The 19,216-nt window shown below is 37.1% G+C and overlaps 1 long non-coding RNA gene across 1 annotated transcript in view; it reads left to right on the top strand.

The window, feature by feature from the left end:
• LOC116634036 overlaps window positions 1-17,002 on the top strand; it is a 99,323-nt gene extending 82,321 nt beyond the window's left edge. The window contains exon 3 of the long non-coding RNA XR_004299834.1: window positions 16,952-17,002. This is a non-coding gene — a long non-coding RNA (uncharacterized LOC116634036). The remainder of the gene's footprint in view (window positions 1-16,951) is intronic.
• The last annotated feature ends 2,214 nt before the right edge of the window (window positions 17,003-19,216 follow it).

Below are 19,216 nucleotides of genomic sequence, written 5' to 3' on the forward strand. Positions count from 1 at the left end.
ACACTTTACTATTATAATTTAAAGTCAAACATTTTTAAAAAATAAAAGTAACATTTCTTTTCATTGTTTTTGGATTAAAATTCAATTCAGTTGGGACAGATTAAATTCCTCTAAACAATTGGTTCTATTAATAAACTTTTAAATTGCCTTAAACATTAAAATTTCATTAATAAGTTTAACATATTCAATGCTTTAGCCTTTCAAATATCCAAAAGGACAGATTTATATATAGCCCAAGTGAACAAAACTTCCTGAGAACTTTAGCAAATTCTTTTAAACTTAATTAAACTTAGAAACATTATCTTAAGCATTCCAATATTTTTTACAAACTTGCAAAATTCTCCTACACCTGAAACCTTAAATCACAGCCTAATATGTCAGATTTTCTTAGATAATATAAACATTTTGTTTTTTTATTTTTTTTAAAGATTTTATTTATTTGACAGAGAGAGAGATAGCGAGAGCAGGAACACAAGCAGGGGGAGTGGGAGAGGGAGAAGCAGGCCTCCTGCCGAGCAGGGAGCCCGATGTGGGACTCGATCCCAGGACCCTGGGATCATGACCTGAGCCGAAGGCAGACGCTTAACGACTGAGCCACCCAGGTGCCCAATATAAACATTTTAAATAACAAACATTATCTTAGAGCAAATGCAAAAAATATGAATACTAAGATTTGTCATACTCTGACTTCTATAGTTAATTCTGCAGGTTCCTAGAAGTTGTAAGTCACTTAGCCAAGTTAAAAGGAACACATTTTACTAGAATAAAAAACTTGATATTTCAATATGTTTGCTTGGAAGTCAGACATTCTAGGTTGGACCTAAGGACTGTAAACTTGCAGTGTGGCTTTACCCAAATTTTAAATGGGCACTCTGGAATCATTCTTATCGTCACAGTACATGGGGACCTGGAAGTCTACGCTGTCATCTAGGGTTTAGTTTTGCAACTCCTTCCCTGGTACCTTAGTAGTCTTTTTCATGTTTTATCTTCTTCATTACATGATTGGGTTCAACTTATATTTTTACACTCTTTTTAGAGTTTGCATTATTTTTTATTTTTTTAAACATTTTTTCTAAGATTATATTTATTTACTCATGAAAGATAGACAGAGAGAGAGAGGCAGAGGGAGAAGCAGGCTCCCCAAGGAGCAGGGAGCCCGATGTGGGACTCAATCCCAGGACCCCGGGACCATGACCTGAGCCCAAGGCAGACACTTAACCATCTGAGCCACCCAGGTGCCTGAGTTTGCATTATTTTTTAATTCAAGGTCTTTCCTTCCAAGGTTTTGTTTTGTTTTGTTTTTTAGCTTTATAATAGTTTTAATTTATTTTGGTTGTTCCTCGGCCACAACTCTATAGTCATTTTAATAACAATTATTTTCAATGTGACATTTACTATTTTTTTAATGCTTCATCAGATCTTCTAAGTCTATTAATAAGTTTTTCAAATGTTCAAACACAATTCCAGTCTGTCAGTTCTTTTTCTCTTCAGCACTGCCGAACTCCCTCCTGAAGGTCTGCAGCAACCTGAAAGACTATTCTTTGGCCTGGTGCAAGCTGTCATCCTGAAATTTTCCTTTGTTGCTTTCTTGTTTCAGGTTTCTTGTTTTCTGTGTTCCCATTTCTTCATCTTTCTTTATGTGAATCCTCATTTTACTGAAACATGTGGTCTAATACCTTCCTTTTGCCTCCATACTTGGATTCTGGGGGAGGAATTGGCTTGTTTCTTGTTATCCACACCTGCCAGCACTGAGATGTCAACCTGTAGCTATTTTGTGAGATACTGTTCCTCTGTTGGCTTTCCCTTCCAGAAATTTGCTGACAATCCTTGTGTACTTGGTCTCCTCTAATGTCATTTTAAGGGAATTTATATTACATTTAACTGGAAGTTTCTACATTTCATTTTAAATTTCTTCTCTCTTAACAATTCTTCCATACCACCAACCCAAAAGAAGTGCCCAGCAGAGTAACTGCCACGTATTAACCCTCAATATTTGTTAAGTGAAAAACACATGGATGAGGTTGTTGATGTTCCTACATGCTACTGAAGAAAAGACTTCACTAGTTTGTCAAAAAATGTATCACATTATTTAGGTATAAATTCAAAAGGCAAGTTTTTTTTTTTTTCTTTTTAATTCTTATCAAGAGGCTATTGTTTGCAAGGCTATTTTTTTTTTTTAAAGGCATTGAGGAAACATTAAAGATCTGAGATCTGTATCAATAGGAATGAAATTTAAGTAGTGTTAAATAGATGGTTTCTGCTAAGTAACTAAAAACTGATATGGGTTCATTAAAAAGCCATAAATAGTTCTTAATACATTTCTTAATTAGGAAAAAAAAGCATGACAATGGCAAAGATTAGAGTGACTATACCTGAAGTTCCTGGGTTCTTTATTACATTGAGTGACCATATAATTTATTTTCCAAACTGGGACTATTCTGAAGTGAAAAGGAGGGAAGCCCTATCAATTATGCAGCAATTGGTATAAAACAGAATTGTCCTAAGCGAACGGGGACTCAAGGTCTCTTTACTGATACTGTAGATTAGATTGAAAAGACCTAGACCTACAACTTGCAGAAGAGAAAGTTAGGGTAAGGTTCTGGGGGATATCCAGGATACTGATGGATCTATAATATAACTAAGATACAGGACCACTATTTTAATAAATAAAATAGACTATATATGCATCTGTCTAAAGGGAAATATATTCAATGAGTAATTAGAGTAACAGTTTTTTGAAGTTTGAGATTCATCATCAACCAGAACAGGGTTTAAATTTATTAGAAATAAAAGATTTTCCCTACTTAAAGTGGTTAATCAGTTGTATCATAATGAGAAGTAATACTATATTCTAGCTAGGAAGCCTTCTTTCTGTACAGTGCCTCTACTAAGAAGTAAAACGAAACAAAAAAACCAAAAAACTGAATCATCCCAACCACCAAAACAAAAACAAAAACCTCAATGCAGAATGTAATGTGCCTCTTCTTCCTTGTATTATCAAAATAGTTCATTGTGCTATTCATAGGTACTACCTTCATTTATAACCATATAGCATCCTTTCTGATAAAATTTTCTCCATAAACTTTGAAATTTAATTATGAGAATATGATTAAATAGACAATTTCCTGTCAATATAAATAACTTAAAAATATTAGGCAAACTTAGAACCATTTTCATCATGATTAGACATTAGCAAAATTATTGATTTTTCTATAGTTCTATTTTGGCCATTTGAGTGATGCTGAGTTGTGCTTCCTCTTTTGTTTTGTTTCATCTTGTTCCTGAAATTGTTTTTTATTAGTTTTGATTTGGAGAGAACATTCTGCCATATGCCCCCCCCCCCATGCATATAAATACATTTATACGGTGACAGGAAGTGTCAAAAAATTAGTAAAAAACATACTTTAGGAAAACTTGCATTTATTACTTAATATCTTAAAAATATCCCCCAAATTTGTAGATAGTTTCAAATATTTTTCAATTTTGCTTTTTGGTGACTTTACTCAAAGTAGTGATTATACTAGTAATGATACTTACTAATAGGTCTCTTGAAAATTTCCTTTGTGCTTTTTGTACATTTTTCACAATGATGTTTTCACTTAAAATAATTGGATTTAATTAAAAAATGTCAATAAATTATTTTTAGTCCATGAAGTCTCATGGAGTATCTGGATAGTTATTATATAAAATTAATTACATGATGAAAATATTGAATTATAATTTATTCACAAACTGCTAAAGAGTGAGAGCTATTACATTGGAATATTGACAGGGCTAAATAGACAAAGAAAAATATTAGAACTATTATTGCATCTTGTTGAAATTTTTGGTTGGTGGTGTTTTTTGATATAGAAAATACTATTAAAAATCAATTATCACTTAATTATAAAGACAATAACATTGTCCATTATATATCAAATCATGATTCTAATGAAGATTTGTGTCCTTTAAAAAGCTGCCAAGTACCAGGGGCACCTGGGTGGCTTAGTTAAGCATCCAACTCTTGATTTCAGCTTAGGTCATGATCTCAGGGTGAGATCGAGCCCTGCATAGAACCATGCATCCGGCTATGTGCTGGGCATGGAGCCTGCTTAAGATTCTCTCTCTCCCTCTCCCCACTGCCCACCACCCAAAAAACACAATAAAAAGCTGCCAAATACCAAATTACTTTTAATTGCTGAAACATTTGTTTTCATTCCTGTTAACAAAAGATTTTGAATCCTTTTGTTTAAAAGATAGGCAAGAGTTTTCGTGGGAGTTTAACTATGCCTGTCATACTGGTAAAATCTATACACATTTTTTTGTACCAAGACATGCTAAACCCTCTTCTAATGGTGTGTAGTAGTATATTCAGAGAATAAATTTAACAAGTACATTGATCTACTGTGATATTATTTTTATGGTCATGTTTGTATTCCTTCATTATAATATAACTTGGGCACACCTACCATTAGGGTTTAGAATATAGCGTGGCTGTTAGAATAATTTGATAATGCACAGGTAACAGAACAGAGATAAATGTAACATCTGTGAAATTTCACCTGCTCTACTTGAGACTTGGTACTAAAGCAAATCATATGTGCCATAGATTGTAATAGCAAAAACATGGAAACAAGGTAAATGTTCATTAATAGTTTACTATAAATTCTAGGGTGCTCATTTGGAAAAAGGCTCTCAATGTATATTGATAAATAATAAAGAACAAGAACTCATGTTTGTTTACATTTACTTAAGTTTTAAATTTGCTTATATTGTACATATATATAATATTTCATGTTTGCCTAGGAAATTTATGAAAAGAGATTTGTGGAGTGAAGGAGAGGTTAGGGAAAGGAGAGGAGGCTTACTTTTTAATGTTATATCTTTCCGTTTGGCTTACTTAAAGAAAAAAAAGTCATGAGCAGTGTTACCATTACTGTTTTAAAACTAATTGATTAAAATCAAGAGACTCTTGGGGCGCCTGGGTGGCTCAGATAGTTAAAGGTCTGCCATCGGCTTAGGTCATGATCCCCAGGTCCTGGGATGGAACCCTGTGTCAGGCTCCCTGCTCAGTGGGGAGTCTGCTTCTCCCTCTCCCTCTGCCTCTCCCCTCCACCCCCTCGCCCCACTTGTGCTCTCTCTCTCTCTCAAATGAATAAATAAAATCTTTTAAAAAAATCCAAGATATTCTTGCAAAGATATGAATAGACATGTTATAAAACAAATACAAATTACTAATAAACTTACAGAAAAACGTATACTAGTATCTTAACATTGCAGCCAGATTTTTAAAGTCTTGCCCAATGATGAATTTTGTTTCAAGAACATTTTTCTTTGATTGATAATGATGTCATACTAATTTTAAATTTTAGCCTAGTCATAGTCATAACCACAATCAATAATATTAAAACTTTTAACTCTCATCGACACCAATATAAAACACATTGGCTAGGTCATCTAGGTTTCGCTACTAATTCTGGAGTTAAAAATCATAAGGCGAATATCATAAGATTATAAAATCAAGAGAAGCCACGTTGTTGTCTGTGGAAACATGTCTTACCTCTACTTTGTTTGCCAAAATCCTGCAATACTGAATCTTACCTACATTTATTGTGCAGAGCCTCCTAACAAAACTTGTAGTAGTCCACATTTTTAAAGAAATGAGTTCTTTACAATTGGTCCAAAACATGAAGCATTTATGTTTAGCTTCCTCTGAGTAATGCATGTGATAATAGTCTCATAGGCTTTTTTTTTTGCTTCCAAGCAATCTTTATCAAATCCACTACAGGCTTCAAATCCTGAGGTTTTATAGGTCAGGCAGAGCACATTTTAGTCTGTACAATTTATAGAAAGTCCTCACAGAAGGCAGTGAGAGAAAAAGTTCTCTATTCCCTTTTAGCATCTTTAGTACTCGATCCAGCTATTTGAACAGTTAGACTTGGGGTAGCAGAGCATATGGAAAGGGAAACATTAACTTTCAACTGTGAGCTCTGTAACAAAACAGTTACTGGCAATGAAGAAAGTTTTAATTACTAAATAATCAATAATGCTGGATTCTTGATTAGAAATCAAACCCAATGCTGGATTCTTTTTTTTTTTTTAATTTAAGATTTTATTTATTTATTTTTGAGAGAGAGAGAGATCACAAGTGGGCAGAGCGGCGGGCAGAGGGAGAGGAAGCAGGCTCCCCGCTGAGCAGGGAGCCTGATGTGGGGCTCGATCCCAGGACTCTGGGATCATGACCTGAGCCGAAAGCAGATGCTTAATTGACTGAGCCGCCCAGGCACCCCAATACCAATGCTGGATTCTTATTAGAAATATGACTAGCCATCACAAACTAGTGGTCCTAGGGCCAAATTTAGCCTGTAGATGTATGCATTTCGCTGGACAGTGTTTTTATTTTTATTTTTTTTTAAGATTTTATTTATTTATTTGAGAGAGAGAGAGTGAGAGAGAGAGGGCATGAGAAGGGGGAGGGTCAGAGGAAGAAGCAGATTCCCCAATGAGCAGGGAGCCTGACGCGGGACTCAATCCTGGGACTCCAGGATCGTGACCTGAGCCAAAGGCAGTGTCTCAACCAAATGAGCCACCCAGGTGCCCTGGAGAGTGTTTTTTAAACCTTAAACTTGAATGCTTTTTTAGGCTAGTCCTATACACTGTAGCTCACCATAGGCAGCACCACTTCCTAAGTTTTTATACTTACTCTGCCCCATGTACATCTATATCCCTGTCTCCTGAAGGAGTTTGAGAATGCTGTATGCTTTAAACTTTCTTATTTTTTTTGTTATTTAATAGTATTAAACTATAATTAAAAGGTAATTGGGGAGAGATATTGGGCAACAATCTTCCTAATTCTGATACGAATGAGATTTGCAGAATCTTTCCAGATCTGGCCTTTGCTTACTGAGATTTTTGAGCTTCCAAAGGGTTCATTAATCATGTAAATAAAAAACGACTATAGAATTAAGATTTTGAAAGGGAGAACACATATGTTAAGAAATGCTGGGTGTGTCTTATCACACAACTGCATCAACATCAAAAATAAAAATTCTTATAGGTTATAGGATATTCAGAAATATTTCTGGCATTAACCAAAATGCCGGTGGTCTACTCATCCTTACCTACCAAAGTTAAGTTGTCAAGATTTACGGTAAAAGGTTTTGAAGCTTTGAGGATGGGGGAATTTATCGTCCAAAATTCATTTTGTTATAAGCAATCATGATGAATCTGGGAGGAGAGTTGTCAAATCAGGGGCCATGCATTTAGTTTTCCCACTTGCCACATTTCAATTGAGAATTTTCAGTAATTGCACCATATAGTCTACAATGTTTTGAAGGTTAAAGAAAATTCAAAGGTTTTTCTTTTTAAATTTAAGATTCTACAGCTATTGATTTGTTAATGTTGACAGGATTGACTGATCTAATTCTTACAAGATGCGGTACAGCTTGGCTGACCCAATTTTTGGGGTGGGAGGATTAATGAACTCCCTAAACTAAAACTTCTGAGGAAAGGAAGGATTTTGGAAGAATCATTGAGTATCCTAGTTATACAGTTGCTATTAAGGACTGAATTATTTGTTTCTGGTTTGGTTAACAAAGTGAGACAAAGCTAGAGACAGATTATTCTATTGATTGTTTAAACATGCAGTAACCTGGAGACACGGTGCTGGAAGCTAGGATAGATAGTGTCTAAGTGGGTGGGTTCTGTAGTTGGAGGACCAGGAATTAAATCCTTACTACTTCGTTTACAACTGATGTGGGTCTTGTCCATCTCTCTCAAAGATCATCAGTTGATTCTAGGGAAGCAGGAAGAGAGGGGCTAAGCATGTGGGATCCAGCATTAGACTGCTGGTTTAAATTCTGCTCCTGTAATTCCAAGTTGTGTAATCTCAGCCAAGGTATCTAACCTCTCAAAGCTTTAGTTTTGTCATCTATAAGTGGAGTTAATTATAGCAAAGTTCGATTTATGAAATGCCCATGATCCCCACACTTGCATCCTTTATCCCCTTGCTGTTCAGAGTATTAGCCACACCAGCATTACTCTTGACCTGGGTCTTTATTACAAATGCAGAATCTCAGGCCCTATCCTTAACCTACTAAATCAGAATCTTCTTTTTAATAAGATCTCCATGAGCTTTGTACATTAAAGCTTGAGCATCTAAGGCCATCCACACCTTATTTTAATTTTTAATCTTGCCATTACAGGCTCAGCTTCTAACAGGTTCAGTTTTACTTCTGTTTCACCCATTTCACATTCATGCCTCTGTAACTTTGTGCCTTCCTGCAGCATGGAATGTTCCCTTTCCTTTATTTTCCCCATCTAACAAAAGCCAACACATTCCCCAAGAGTTGATTTGTTCAAATACAACTTTTTTTCTTTTGTATTCTGATCATTTGGAATTCATAATTCTTTCTTCTGGATTCCACTGTAGTCTATGATTGCCTCACCTTGGAGAAGGACTGTCACATTTGTCTTCACATCCTTACATTCCAGGCAAAGTGCTTTCTTTGCTCTTGCAGGTATGAAGGATTCATCTTTCCATGCTTTCTAGAAACTTTCAGTTTTTAATTTCTTCTTTGATTATAAGGTTATTTAGAAGCATGAATCTTAATTTCCAAGTAGTTAACTTTTTTTCTGGTCACCTTTTAATTATTTCCATTTTTATTAAGTGACAAATATAACTCTGCTTTAAGTAACTTGTACATGATACATTTTCTCAATGGACGTAAAGAAGAGGTATTTGAGAGAGAAAAAGTTTTGTATACATTTATGAAATTTAGTTTTCTTTTATATTCTTTTTTTAAAAATTTTATTTATTTATTTAGTCAGAGAGAGAGAGAGCACAAGCAGGGGGAGTGGCAGGCAGAGGGAGAGGGAGAAGCAGGCTCCCTGCTGAGCAGGGAGCCCGATGCGGGACTCGATCCCAGGACTCTGAGATCATGACCTGAGCCCAGGGCAGATGCTTAACCGACTGAGTCACCCAGGCGTCCCTATATTCAATTCTTTTATGTTGTTATATTTATTATAAAATCTGTCCAATTCTGAAAGAGGTGTGTTAATATTGTATATAAATTATAATTATATATTAATTATCTAACAAATGATATATAGACTTCCAATTCAAATAAGTCCTGTGAATATAATATCAATTACATTTTTAAAAACTTCTTTTCTTAAAAATTTCTACCCTACTTTTAGACTGACATGCATTATGATATCTCTGTTTGAATTGTACTATAATTTTACCAGATATTTCCTTTAATGGCATTTATATAATAAATACAGCATATTTCATTTGCATGGATGAGACAATCTAATCTTCTTTACCCCCCACCCTCAAGCCCCCAACTTTCTTTAGGATAGACATAACATTATTGGCAGGGACTCTTTCTTTCATTATGAAAATAGTGGCAGTTCTCAATTTTCAGATGGTAGAGTTGTCTTGGTGGTCATATCATAAATTATAAGCTATAAAAGAGTATCAGCTTTGGCTACAAAATTAGCATTAAAAGAATGCATGACTTTATTTGTGTGTCTCTGTCTTCAACTGCCACCTTCACTGTTCTCCACCTCCGTGTTGTGAGTTGCTCATTTGGTATAACATCTGTTTGTGCACAGGACAAGAAGGATGAGGCAAGGAGGTTGGGTTGGCTCAGGCCATTTGATGGGATCTTTGGGGTCTAAGGTCTTTGTTCTTGGGCACTCTGGGAAGGGCGGTAGATGAGAAGACAAGTTGAATAAAGGGGAAGGTGTCTAGCATACAACTATGAGATGTGACCTTACATAATAATTGAAGAGAAATGTTAGCTCCTATTGCCTAATTGGGTTTGGTCCATTTTAAAATTCTGTTTACTTTAATTAGGTTCACTGCAGAATGGGAAGCTTGCTGAGCTTGAAAATTTCCTGTCTCTCAAAACAATAAAAGAAGGTTGGCTCCCTTGGTGTTTTTTTTTGCCACTCTTTTACTCCACTCTTTATCCCCCAATTACTTTAGACATCAGCAGGGCTCTTTCCTGAGATGATCTAGGTTAAATGAAACCTGTCATCAGGCATTTGCTTGTTTCCTAGGAGTCAGCTCAATTAGGTATACACACTGTTTAATCAGTTCCTGAAAAGAAGCCGGGATGGGGGTGAGGGTGTCCACTGGAGAATTACATTCTACACTCAACAGAAGAACAGCTGGCTTTTTAAGCCTGTAACTCAGTAATCTTCCTTTTTATTTTTTTTCTTAGTAATTACTCTCATGGCTTCTAATTCTGTTTCTTTACCTCTCCTCAATAAGGATCCTGGCAAGAAATAAATATAACATGCAAATTGGATAATTTGAGTAGAGTTTAGTAAGGTGAAAATTTATAATGGTGTAGGGATAGGATTAGGGAAAATACAAGGGACAGTATGGAAATCTGGGGTACCAACAGTGGCCTATTGCTAGCAAGAGCTATGACCTTTAGTTGAGAGTCACAGTCTACTCACGGAAACCTTGCAGAAGGGAATAAATAGCCAAACTCTCTTATCTCTTATCTCTGCTAGTGCACATCCCATTGACTTTACCCAACTGAAAGCAGTAAGACAAGACAACTTAAAGTTGTTATCCATGCAGATTCAAATATGTGCCCTCATCACAGAGCAGGTAGAGAGTAGATCTGAAAGGGGCAAAGGGAAGATCATTAACATTCTGTCTGACCTCTGCTTTTCTCAATTCTTCATAGGTTCTGTTTCTTCCTCCTTCCCACTATATGCAGGTACTCTCTTTAATCATTGGATCTTCTTATTCATGCTCTTCCTTGGTGATATCACTGTTTTTCGCTTTCTCTTTTTTTAAAGATTTATTTATTTTAGAAGGAGGGAGGGGCATAAGAAGAAGGAGAGAGAATCTTAAGCAGACTCCGCACTGAGCATGGAGCCCTATGCAGGGCTACATGTGGAGCTTGATCCCACGACGCTGAGATCATGACCTGAGCCAAAATCAAGAGTTGGACACTTAACCGATTGTGCCACCCAGGCGCCCCCATTTTTCACTCTCATATAACTACCAAGATTCTGTCGGTCTTTTCTAAAACTTCAGCTCTATCTCTAGCTAGGTTGGTTTTTTATTTTCTTGAGAAACCAAAACCATAAAATAGGTTCCTCTTCCTCTAGGGCCACTAGAGCCCACTATATATATGCCTCTTTTGCAGTGTAAGGACTGTGGTAGTCTGCATATTATTCATCGAGAAAACTGTAGTCAAATTAGAAAACAATATTTTTCCTCTCAACGTAACTGAGGGGGATCAGATATCCATTTTCTGACTCCATGCTGTTATGTTTATTAAGTTTGGACAGATTGTACCTGAAACTGCTGGCAAGAGCAGTTAGGATTCCTGCACATTGCAGGGCATGCAGAAGTTGAAATTATAAAGAATTCCTGAGATATAATGTGTAATATAGAGCAAAGCAATGCCGACCATATACCAGGTAAATATCAGTGGCACCGTTCCAATCCATTGGCCTAAATATTCTGACTCCAGAGCACATAATGTTAATGCTTCACTGTCCTGGATGTGGGAGTTGGGTAGAAAGGGAGGCATCAGAGTTGATGCCAAAGTTTTGATTCCAAGTGATGGGTAGAATGATGAGAAGTCACAAAGGCAACAAGTTTTGAGGGAAAGATGAAGAATTCCATTTGGATTTGTGCTATCTGAAAGGAAATGTCCATTCAGCAATTGGATGTAGGAAGGGTGCAGGAAGTGTTGGGATTTTAGGGAAAAAATTACATCTGGAGAGAAAGGTTCAGGAGTCATCAGCATAGAAGTGGTGGTTGAAACGGTCATGAGCTTGTCCCTCACAAGCATGTAGAATCAGAAGGAAGGAAGGGCTTAGTTTTTCTCATCTTCACTGCTACTGTCTAATCCAAGATTCCAGTATCTTGAATCTTTTGCAATAATCTCCTCCCTGTTCTCTATTTTGGCTTTTATTTCAGTACATTTTCTCTTACAGCCTGCAGCCCAGGTGATCTTTTAAAATATGGGTCTTCAAAGTTTAAAACCATCAAAGTTTTCTCATTACAGGTGGAATAAAATCCAAACAAATGCTTTGGAAAATCTAAAAGGCCCTGAGCATCTATAAGGCACAGGCTAGGCCTTCCATGTAACTTTATTTTATACTGTTGTACTGGCTCTCTTTAAATTTCTGATGAACACCAAGCTCTTTTCCATAGCAGGGCTTTTGCTCCAACTTTTCATCTGCTGTTCCTTTTTGTCCTTCAGTAATCAGCTTAAATGTCACTTCTCAGAGAAGTTTCCCCTGTCCCCCAAATGTAAAGAGTTCTCTGTCACTACTCTGTGTCTTGTCCTTGGCTTCATAGTATTCATCTGAATTTAGAATTATATAATGATTTGTGTGTTTACTTTTAAAATATCTACCTCTCCCACTGGATTATAGATAATACTTAATACTTAGTGCCCACCACATAGTAAATACTCAATATGTACTTGTTGAATGAATGTATCCATATTCATTCATGTATATTAATATACACTATAATCATTGATCTCCTCTATCATTTATTCTATATATGTATATACATATCATTTATTTATCTGTCATTTATTTATATGATTCTCTGTGCACGGGTATTAAGTAGCTGAAATTCTAAAGCCTCATTTTTTGGCTCCCCACAGGTACAAAGTATTGTTATACTTTATGCAAGCAGTTGCAGATGAATTTCTGTCAAGATCAAACAAAGACAGCAACATTTAGATTGAAGACAGGAATGACCTTCTTTATGTTCTATTTAGAAAAAAAAATCATTTCTATAATTGGCTATGGTGTCTCTAAATATTATGCAAACTACCTTGAGTCCTTACAAGTTGGGTTATAATGAGAAATGAGTAGCGCTGGCTCTGAAGATAAGCAGTCCTCTGGGTATGATTTTTTTCCAGTATGCTTATGGAGCATAGCAAGGGTTAGCATTCATGAAATAAAGAAGGGTGGGGTAGAACCTGTTCTTTCATTAGATCTCTTTATTTTTTACCCCCTTTTCTACTTTTGTTTGTTTTTTTCTTGGGTAGATGGTGAGAGAAGGAAAAGTATAGGAAAAGTGAAAAATCGTACATAACCTGGCTGTAAAAGCCTCCCAATAAAGAAGGCACTGTGCACCATGTATCCAGGCTGAGCTCTTTTTTTTTTTTTTTTTTTTAAAGATTTTATTTATTTATTTGACAGAGAGAGAGAGGCACAGCGAGAGAGGGAACACAAGCAGGGGGAGTGGGAGAGGGAGAAGCAGGCTTCTGCCGAGCAGGGAGCCCGATGCGGGGCTCGATCTCAGGACGCTGAGATCATGACCTGAGCCGAAGGCAGACGCTTAACGACTGAGCCACTCAGGTGCCCCCCAGGCTGAGCTCTTATGAACCAACCTCAGCCTCTGCCCCTAGAGATATACTCTCTCCCTCTTTATCCTGGGTTTCTTTGTTCCTGGCATTAAATTAGGTTACGAGGGTAGCTTGAGCCTGGTTACCTTCTGTGGTTTCCCATTTGCTCACAGGAATTCAGTATTTTCCCTTAACAATGGGAAACAAGTGGGCTGTTCCCTCTTGCCTCCTTCTCTCTTTGCCGCCATCATTGGAAGCTCCAGTCACTTCATATTTTTATGTGGGAGGGAAGTATCCATCTTCCTGTTCTCAAATATTCCCACATACTAGGGGTCACATATCAACCTTCTCAGAGTTCCAACCTTGGTGGTCATACCAAGATGGTCCTCTGGGTTTTATGGTTCAGCCAAACCCCTCCCCCAGAAGTAAGATATTTGTCTCCCCTTTCTTAAGTTTCTTTCAGTCTTTTTTTTTTTTTTTAATTTTTTGACAGAGGGAGAGACAGCGAGAGAGGGAATACAAGCAGGGGGAGTGGGAGAGGGAGAAGCAGGCTTCCCACAGAGCAGGGAGCCCGAAGTGGGGCTCGATCCCAGGACCCTGGGATCATGACTTGAGCTGAAGGCAGACGCTTAACGACTGAGCCACCCAGGCGCCCCAAGGTTCTTTCAGTCTTTAAGAGTGGTTCTTTAGTGGCTCTTTTACTGGGAGAAGAGAAGAAAGCCAGTGAGCTTTCTACTTTTATGAATCCCCTTACCAAATGTTCTCCCTCCCTCTGTCTGTCTCCCTCTGTCTTCTGCCCCCTACAGTTTTGTCTCAAAATAGTAGCCAGAGTAATCCTTTGAAGAACTCAAGTTAGATTAGGTCACTCCTTTGCTAAGAATTCTCCAATGGTTTCTCAACTCATTCAGAGTCAAATTAAAAATTCTTATCTCTCACAATTTTTCTGATCTCATTTTCTGCTATTCCTTTTCTTTAGCTCATTCTGCTCTTTGCTTTTCCTTGAACACACCAGGCTCGCTCCTTTCTATAGGAATGTTCTTCCTCCAAGCATCCATTTGGCTAGCTTCTTCTTCTACTACTTGGATGAAATCTTCTCATAGAGACCTTCGCTGACCACCTTATTTGAAACAGCCCTCCCCTTCTTCTGGCATCTGAACAGGGCTGACTATGGATATCCTGGGTTTTTTAGATCCAAAGCCATTATTTCTTTACTTGAATCTAAAATGAATATGTAATTTTTAAACCTTAATGATTTGTTTGACATATCTATCCATGTAGCTCATATGTTCCTGAAAAGACAGAATCATGATGCTTTTTATTAGTTCTATAGCAAATAGGACTAAATAAATGTTTTTGTTTTTGTTTTTTAACTTTGGAGAAAAATCCAGATAGACTAAATAGTTTTTGAAGCTCTCTTAAAGCTTACTGCAGGACATGTAATTTACTGATTTATACAATTTGGTTGTTGCAAGTTATGATGAATTTTTAGTAGATTTCCTGTATTTCGGTTTCTACTCTAACCCTTCCTCAATAACACTGTCACATTGCAGTTTCTAAAGGACTGCTTTCATCACCTTCCTCCTTTGCTTAAAACCTTCAGAATCATGCATGTGCATGTGGTTGTATGTGTGCATATGCATGCATGCATGTATCATGTTAAACCAAACCTTGCTTGTTTCCCCCCTCTTCTTTCCTACTTCTCTCTCTTTCCCTCTCTCTCCCTCCCATGCCCCCTTCCTTCTTTTCTTTTATCACTATTATTTAATGAGCACCATTTATTACGTCTGTTTTGGTATTTTATCTACAAAATTTCCCTATAACCCTTACAACACTTTACAAGAATCTATTTTATCCTCATTTTACAGCTGGACAAAATGGGGCTTATACGGGTTAAGAAGTCTGTCCAAGGTTACCTAGCTACTAAGTGATAGAATTGCAAGTAGGAGCTAAACCTGTCTATTGCTGCTGTACCAATATTTCCTCAAACAGAGGAAATATACAGACTACTTTTGTTTGTTTGGGCTTTTTTTTCACTTTTTCATTGAGGTGTGTGATATAGCTACAGTAAAGTATTCAGATATTAAGTGTTCAGTTCAGTGAATTTGTTAATATATGTTCATCCAGTTAACTACCACTCAAATCAAGCTATACATTTCCAGTTCCTGAAGTAGACTAGTTTTTAAAGACAAGAACATTTTTCATTAGATGGCCAGTCAGTGCTGATTTCACTTATTTTTATTAAATTAAAATAAATATACAGAAAGCTATATATAATCCATTTATGTTTATAGTTCTTATATAAGAATAAAAACAAATTTTATAAATTTAATATAAACAAAACTGAAAATTTAGTAAAATTTCAATTAGCATAAATTTAATGAGACATATGTTTTGCTGAAACCAAATCTCTGCTTAACATGTGAATATAGTATTGATTTTAGAGATAGCTCTTTTGTATTGTTATGCCTGTGTCACTGTGTGATATCATTTTTTTTCCATTTGAATTGCTTCAGAACCTTTATTCATACATTACTCTATGAACCTTTTAGACCTTGTTTGGTGTGAATACATCACTTATGTATTGAGTCAACTTCTATTTTGTTCTCAGGAACCCTCAATAATTAAAGTAATTTGCACCAATATAATCACATACATACACAGATGTGGGTGCTGAAATCTCTTCTCAATACTTGGTATTGAGGTGGTCATATGGATAAATCTACACCAACTATAAATTTTGCTTAGATAATCAAATAAGTGAAAAACATAACATTTAAAAATTTGTGTGGAAAACTTGTAGACTACTGAGGCTATGCTTGTAGAGTTTCAGTTAGGGAAACACTGTGCTGTGCCATGCTCATTCCAATGTATGACCCTCAAGGTCCACCATATTGTGAGTCATTTGTACTTAGAAAATACCATTGGTAACAATACATGCCCTCTGATCTTGTTAGGCTGTGTCCTCTTAGGAATGTGTCATCAATATTTCTAGTATATGTCTTAACTTTCCGGGAAAACCTTCCTCTAAGCTATTGCCTACTGAATGATGACCATTCTTGAAGTCACAGTTAAAATTCCACCTTCTTAATGACATCATTCCTAATCTCTTCTGTCTGTACAAATCTTTGTCCTACACTATTGTATCCATGTTTTTGCACTGACCTTATTTAGTTTATAATGGTTTTTACAACTTAGTGTAATATAATTTATAGTCTTTTATTCTTCATTATTTACTCCATGTGTATTACTTTTGGTCTCTAACTAGATTTTTAAGAGTTTGAGGCCTGAAGTTATTTAAGTTCTGTGATAGTGTGGTATAGCAGAAAGAACAAAGGCTTCTAATTATGGTTCCATAATTCTGTGACTGGAAGCCTCACTAAAATTGTTTTCATATTTAAAAATTAGCATTAGAAATTCAGAAGAGTTAATATGTTTAAGAAAGCCCCTGATGAACAATGAATCATGGAACACTACATCAAAAACTAATGGTGTAATGTATGGTGATTAACATAACATAATAAAAAAAAAGGAAAAAAAAAGATAAAGGAGGGAAAAAAAAAGAAAGCCCCTGATGACTTAGGAAAAGGTTTTAATGGTGGATGTTTGTTTACTCTTTATTAAAGATGAATACGCCTGTAGCTGCATGAAGATTTACTAAGAAGACAGAAAACCTGAAAGACATTGAAACTACTGACCATTATTCATTTTTGGTGATAAGGGAAATAAAAAAAAATAGAATGTTTGATAAATGACTTTAGAATCCTTGAAACTCAAATGGTGAAAAAAAGGGAGATATTACTAGTGAATACCTAACTTAATATATAGTATCAGGAGATAGAAATAGGCTTTCCAGACTAATTGGGCACCTGGGAAAAGTTGGAATATATTTTGCAAAACCTAGAAAGAAACCTGCAGAATTTTCTGACAGTCAAATTTAAAAGGAGTTTAGAGATAGAGATAATGTTTATTAAAAAAATTTTAAATCCAAATAATATAGAATAACAGGTCTAACACTGACTGATCAGTAGTAGAAAAGATTCATTTTCACTGGAGAAAATAAGGAAGAGGGTCATTAGAAACACTTGTGACCTTAAATATCTCCATACCAATGCAGAACATAAATAATGAAGAAGGAGGGGGAGGCGCAAGATGGCGGAGGAGTAGGAGACCTGGTCCCAGGAAGTCAGCTGGATAGGGATCAAACCATTCCGAATACCTACAAACTCAACAGGAGATCAAAGAAAAGAATAGCAAGAACTCTCTGAACAGAAAAGCGACCACTTTCTGGAAGGTAGGATGTGCGGAGAAGTGAATCTGAGGCGATATTCGGGAAGATAGACGGCGGGGGAAGGGGCCTCCATCGGCTGCTTCTGGCAAGTGATAGAGCCTCAGAGCGTAAAATCAGAACTTTTAGAAGTTGGCTCCGCCGAGGGACGTCGCTCCAGTGGCTAAGCTGGGGGTGGAACCCTCGCTGGGACAGTGTGGTCTCAGGACCCTCGGGGTCACAGAAAGACCGGGGGTGCCTGAGTGCGGCAGAGCTCCCAGGTATCGGATCGGGGAAGCCAGCTTCAGAGACGGAGCTGAGAAGCGGGCTCTCAGCTCGGGGTTGCCATAAACCATGATCCGTGGCACAGTTGGGCCCCTGCTCCTCCAGCAGGGACCCAACAAGAGGGAGATCCGGGGAGATTCCCCTTCCTCCCCTGGGAGGAGTGGCGCGGGAGCGTATAGCAGGAATCTGCTGGGTTTGGAGACCCCACACGGGGCAGTGTGCCAGAGATAGAAACGCTCGATCACTGGCCGGGTGATTGCGGAGTGCGGCCGGAGACTGGGGAGATGGGAGTGACTGACTGCTTTTCTCTGGGGGCTCACTGAGGAGTGGGGCCCCCGAGTTCTCAGCTCCTCTGGGGCGGAGATTGGGAGGCTGCCATTTTCACTCTCATCCTCCAAAGCTGTACGGAAAGCTTGTAGGGAACAAAAACTCCCTAAAGCAAACCTGAGCAGATTACTTAGCCCGGACCATTTAAAAACCATTTAAAGACGATTTAAAGAAGAATTAATACCTATTCTTCTGAAACTGTTTCGAAAAATAGAAATGGAAGGAAAACTTCCAAACTTGTTTTATGAGGCCACCATTACCTTGATCCCAAAACCAGACAAAGACCCCATCAAAAAGGAGAATTACAGACCAATATCCCTGATGAACACGGATGCAAAAATTCTCACCAAAATACTAGCCAATAGGATCCAACAGTACATTAAAAGGATTATTCACCACGACTAAGTGGGATTTATCCCTGGGCTGCAAGTTTGGTTAAACATCCGTAAATCAATCAATGTGATACAATACATTAATAAAAGAAAGAACAAGAACCATATGATCCTCTCAATAGATGCAGAAAAAGCATTTGACAAAGTACAGCATCCTTTCTTGATCAAAACTCTTCAGAGTATAGGGATAGAGGGTACATACCTCAATATCATGAAAGCCATCTATGAAAAACCCACAGCGAATATCATTCTCAATGGGGAAAAACTGAGACCTTTTCCCCTAAGGTCAGGAACACAGCAGGGATGTCCACTATCACCAGTGCTATTCAACATAGTATTAGAAGTCCTAGCCACAGCAATCAGACAACAAAAAGAAATAAAAGGCATTCGAATTGGCAAAGAAGTCAAACTCTCACTGTTTGCAGATGAAATGATACTTTATGTGGAAAACCCAAAAGACTCCACCCCAAAACTGCTAGAACTCATAAGGAATTCAGTAAAGTGGCAGGATATAAAATCAAGGCACAGAAATCAGTGGCATTCCTATACACCAACAACAAGACAGAAGAAAGAGAAATCAAGGAGTTGATCCCATTTACAATTGCACCCAAAACCATAAG

The sequence above is a fragment of the Phoca vitulina genome, unplaced genomic scaffold, assembly GCF_004348235.1.
Source record: "Phoca vitulina isolate PV1807 unplaced genomic scaffold, GSC_HSeal_1.0 scaffold8, whole genome shotgun sequence".
Classification (NCBI taxonomy): domain Eukaryota; kingdom Metazoa; phylum Chordata; class Mammalia; order Carnivora; family Phocidae; genus Phoca; species Phoca vitulina.